Source organism: Juglans regia, chromosome 6 (genome assembly GCF_001411555.2).
Source record: "Juglans regia cultivar Chandler chromosome 6, Walnut 2.0, whole genome shotgun sequence".
Lineage (NCBI taxonomy): Eukaryota > Viridiplantae > Streptophyta > Magnoliopsida > Fagales > Juglandaceae > Juglans > Juglans regia.
The window spans coordinates 24,240,269-24,246,211 of record NC_049906.1 but is presented as its reverse complement, the minus strand read 5'-3'; positions in this window follow the sequence as shown (position 1 = coordinate 24,246,211).

Here is a 5,943-nt window from a genome sequence, read left to right as displayed (position 1 = left end):
ATAAAAGAAAGGTGTTCTTTGAGAGGAGCTTTGGGCTCAACTACTTGTGCAGAGTTGGTTCGGGTTATACGACGATCAGTTGGGCTGTTGTATCCTGGAGGAGTCAAGTCAAGAAGATTTCTGCTGCACCGGTTAATTTGAGACTTTGTATACCGCAGAGGGCTTGAATCTCCTTAAAGAGAGCGATATTTCCGTGTCTCAGTCCAAACTGGCTTCGTTTTAATTTTAATTACATTGTAATTTTTATTATATTATTGTGTATTTCACCAACATGGTCCTCCCTCATTTGCCAACCCAACGATGAAGCCACTGCACCACCCTTGTGAAATAGCCACACCGTGAGCCCAAAACCTTGATGAAGATTGAATATGGACAGAATCTTTGTTGCTCACAAAACAATTGTATATTCACACACTAATTGATACACGAATAAGTATACAGGTTCTATTCAAAGTAAGAAGACTAAAATTGTAGCTGAAATTTATGTTGGTTACAGAGTCAAACAGAGTCATAAATCCTTTGTGATTTTCTAACTGCCGTGCTTCATGCCTGATGCTCAACTTGATTGATCTTCAACTTGATTCAAGGATTTCTTTATAAGCCCCACCGTGCGCCATAGCTTTTCACCACCAGCTTCCGAGCCTCCACACCGCAGCAGCCACGCCCAGCCCTTCACTTCGTCCACTGCCCAGCCCCCCACGGCCCAAGTCCTCCATGTCCTCAAATGAGAAGCTGCCCCACGCACACGTCAACCTTCGTTGGAGGAGAACGGGACAAGACCACCTAGTACTGCCCAAGCTCCTCCTTGCCGTTACCACCCTGCACCAAGAACCACTAGCCACTGCCTAGGGCCTCCACCTCACGCCGTTACTCCACGCCGCAGTCGACTGAGACATACTCTGGTTTTCTACTCCGAAACAGAGCATTCTGCCAACCACCACGGAAGCCCAGTCCTCCACCACCCTCTCGGCAGCTCCATGGCGTGCTGTGCCGCCGCACATCCTCCATCCCGCAGTCTCTATCCCCGACGACTTCAGCTCTAACCACTAGCTCTTTGCCCCTCTCGGTAAGACCCCCAAACTGCCATCTCTCCTCCTCTTCTCTCCATCGTTGGTCAATATCACGAAACCTAACCTTTCCCCCCACTATACAGAGCTCGTGCCTCCTTGAGAGCCACCATCACGGGGTATCTCCACCCTTCTCGGTTGTTCTCTTGGTAAAAATCTCACTCTCTTTCTCTATGTCTCGGTCCCTCCCTCAAGTTAGCCTTCTCTCACCGTATTCTCTTTTTCATGGAGGTGTTTCGTGTTTCATCTGTGGGGTGTTTCAACGCACCGTTTCATTATTGTACATGTGGAGGGATGGTACGCGGAAGGTTCCCAACCCCGGGTGCAAGTAGAGTTTTTGTTAAAATTATAATCCTTTGATAATTATGACTCAATTCTTTTGGATAGGTAAATGGGGCTAAGAACTCGTATCCATGCTAAATATTGGCACCACACTTCGTATTGCACCAACACTTTTTGCCATATTGCTTCAAGTAAATGAGTGACTGAATATTTCAGTATCTTGCAGCATTCTTTCTGCAAACGACTTTAACGGCACAATGCCAGAAACATTTGATTACTTGAAGAACTTGGTGGATTTGTAAGTGATGCTATTTGACATTACTATATGGAGATATAGCTTTTAGAATTAAGAGATTCTTAAAACTTAAGCTACTCTCTGCAGTAGGATAGATGGGAGCAGAATATCAGGGAAAATACCTGATTTTATTGGGAATTGGACGGAACTTGACAGACTCTTGAGTATTGTACTTCATTCCTTTTATCTGTCATCATTACCCTCTTTGATATATGAATTTGAATTTTTTTTTATCTTTTTTTATTATCTAAGGACTCTGTTTGCAGTGATATGCAAGGCACGTCCATGGAGGGCCCTATCGCTTCTAACTTATCCCGTTTGACAAACTTAACTGAACTGTGAGTACTACATGTTCCTTTACTGGAAATTGATTAGAATTGAGAAATGTAGAAGATGGTACAATTATTTTTACTGATCTGTCATGTTTTTCAGGAGGATATCTGATTTGCAAGGATCAACTATTGGATTCCCTGATTTGCAAAATTGAAATATTTGTAAGTTCTATATATGTACTTTGTTTTCGACAACGATTAATCGTATTATGAACAACTTTGTGGTTTATTTTTTAAGCTCCTACTCTTGTGTTGTGCCCTCAGGTGGCTTAGAAATTGCTTAATCACTGGTCCAATCCCAGATTACATTGGTGAGTTGAAAGCTTTGAAAGGATTGTAAGTTGCTTAAAATGAGAATACTTCTCGAGATGTTTTTACTTATGAAGTTCTTTTTCTATGTCTACGCTGACATCCTATTTAATTTCCTGCAGTATGCTATTTATGCACTTGCTTTTGAACAGAGACTATCGCATACAAGTCACACAACGCATGTCCATTTTCTTTTTCCTCTGCAACAATGACTATTCACTTGGCAAGAAATGAGATGACATGTATTTTGTGGATGTAGGTTCTTAACCAACAACTCATTAAATGTGGAAGTACCTCAGTGGGTATTGGACAGCAAAAAGAACTTGTGAGTCTACTTTAAGCTGAGTATCTTCATTTCATTTGGCTGTGAAATTTCTATACACTGGTGGATTTCTTGCTGCTGTTACTTTTTTTTTTTAATTTTTGTGTTCTGGGTTTAGAGATTGTGAGACTCAATCTATAAATTGTGACATTTTATTCGATTTTCATTCTTCTCAATAGAAGTGGTACTGCATGTGTTGTTGGATCATAATGACCTTTTTGAGTGTGAGTTGGGAAGTTCAAGTAATTTATGAATTTTGTTTTTGTGCAATTTTTTTTTATTTTGTGAAAAATATTTTCTGGTGAGTAAAATTCGCCGGAATTTTTTCTGTCAAATAAACTTATTTGCGGCGCCTCCATATCGCCGGAAAAATCTATTGCGGCAAAAATTAACTACTGCTAATACATAATTACAACGATAATTCAAAATCGCTGGAAAAAGGATATAGTCATTTGCGGCGATTTATTGATTATTTGCGATGAAATTTTTTGTTCCTTTTTACTTTTCTCAACAATTTATAGGTAAACGGATCACACTATTTCTTGCAAGTTTTTGCGACGATTTTTCTCATCGCTGAAGAAGTGACACATTTATTGCATCGAAAATGCAGCGATTTAAAAATCGCCAAAAATGATCAATTGCAGCGATTAATAAGGATATTTGCAACGATTTTGAGTGCTGGAAAAGACCTAATTTCTTGTAGTGAGTGAGAGGGGTGTGGCTTTTGTCCTAATTGTACCTTTTTTTAAGAAATTTTTTCACTTGAAATAATGAATATGGTATTAGATAATGAAAAATTATTTATCATCTTTTATTTATTTTTTGTAATAAATGATGAGAGGATATTAATGGAAGGATGGTAAATAACAATTTTTTTAATAAATGACGTAGTAGGCTGTGTTAGGCCATAGGTTACCATGTAGCCTACTTATAAACTTGTTGTAAAGCAACGATAAGGGTATCTTTATCCCCCCCAACAAAAGAACAAGATTGCTAATTTGTTTTGGGTAAGAAAAATCATTGAATTTCACTACAAACTATTCTAATATGAAATGCCAAATCTGCCAGTGGAACAAAGACCAAAATACTTTCTATTATATAAATATGATAGATTTTGATTGTTTTAACTTAAATAGAAAGGAATTTAAAATCAAGATTGGAATCCATATTATAACGTTGTTACAATGTTATAGGCATTCTATGCATCGGAATTTCCTCGAGAAACAAACAAAAAATAATAGAAAATTGCTCATCTTTTGGGCATTGCTTTTAAGATGTTTAAATATAAACTCACTTACCAATTAATTCATTTTTGTGGTACACTTATCAATGAGCCATAATAGTCATATAATGAACTAACTACATTGGATCAGGTGTTGCATCAAAAGACTGAGATCGAAACGTTGGATCAAGTGTAACGCCCCGTTCCCGAGGGTCCGGAGAGTTAACTCATGTCACTTAAAAATCATTTTTCCTTCCACATAGTGCATATTCTAATTTTTCTCTATCGCACAAAATAGTCATATATTTACATTAATTACTCCAGAATAACTCTTCTAAGACGATACAAAATTTAATATAAACATCAATCTCCTAACAAATCACATAATCAGAGCACAACAAGCTTACTGAATGAAAATCCTCAATGCCCATATAAACCTTCTATGCTTAAACCATCATTCTTAACTCTTCTCACCCATGCTCCATATCCTTGATCATCAACTAAAACATTCAAATTATCTGAAAAATATTGTAGAGATAAGGGGTGAGTTATCAACAACTCAGTAAGCAGAGAACATATACTAGCATGTAAACATGAGCTTTTTCAGAAAGTTCAATATGCAGAAACAAAAACATTTTATTTTTATATGCAGATCTCAGAAAACGTGTTATCAGAAAATCAGAGCGACTTTTCAAACATTTCATACTCAAGTCAACAATTCATATTTGAGGATCCATTTCATATTCAAAAACGCTTTGGCATAACATAACTGAACATATTCATCTTGTCATATCATATCATATACCATGTTTAACCCCCGTGGTAGGGTTGTGCTATCCCCGGTGGCCAAACCAGGCAGTATCATGTGGTGAACTTCCCCTTTTTCAATCTCGGAGCCCCGAGTGTGCACACAGGAAAGAACACGTAAAAAGACCACTTTGTTTCCAAAGTGGGTGCACTCATATCATATCATGGTGGTACCAACCATATCACGTGAACAATATCATCATATCAGAACCATATTCAGAACAGATAAGTATGCCAAAGTTTTATCATATCCATATCATATCAAAACACGTGCGAAACATATTCATATCATTTCTATTTGATCAAAAACAAATCCATATCATTTCATATCACATGCATAAAAATGTCAATGATATCATATTCGCTCTTTTGTATATTTCAGAAACATGTCAAATTTTGCTCATGTCTACACATTTCATGTCAAAAACATTTCTTTTCTCTTTCATATGTATCTCATGAGGGAATGCAAAACATATACTGAGGTTGTTTTTCACTTTTTCTTTTTAAAACAACATGCACATTTTTACAAACCAACCTCAGTTCATTTCTTTTTATGCCAATCTAGCATAGGAACCTCGCTTACCTGGACGACTTAACTTTTTCAAAAATTTCCTCAAAAATGTCGAGTCGACTATAAATCGTCACCTATAAAAATAATCACGTAATTTCTGTAAGTTTCCAGTAGATCACATATGTCGATATTTAAGCCTAAGCTTCTTAAATAACCTATTTTAAATTTCTCAAAACTTAAAACCTTCATAATCCCAAAATATATCATTACTTCATAAAATCACCAATATCCACCACAACCCACGTCATACCCAAAACACCAATATTTAAACCCGAACAGCCAACAAATCTCATAGTCTAAACCAATCATACTAACAACTCCATCACCCAATCCAATCAACCCCGTTACTCCTCGGACTCAGTCCGGCAAAACCAATCAGCAATTAAATACAATGTAATGTGCTAGTGCAGAAATACATTAAATTCACGAGAATTCTTTGAAAAATACTTACATTGCTATATAATAATTTCCGAAGGATCAAGAAACTGCAAGAAGTGGCGGCTCAGCAACGTAACAGTGTAAAATACACTCTGGCCGTGAGTCTCAAAAACCCACTTTTCAACGGAGACAAACCAAGACCCAAAATTGATAGGGTAGGGCCTAGAGAGGTCGGTGAAGCCAATGGTGGTGGTGGTTTGCCGTGGGTGGCGGCGCAAGGGGTGTTTTAGGCCAAAAATGCACAAATCGGAAATGGACTTGGTGGGGCTTCACCGGTGACGGATCGGAGCCGGGGTTG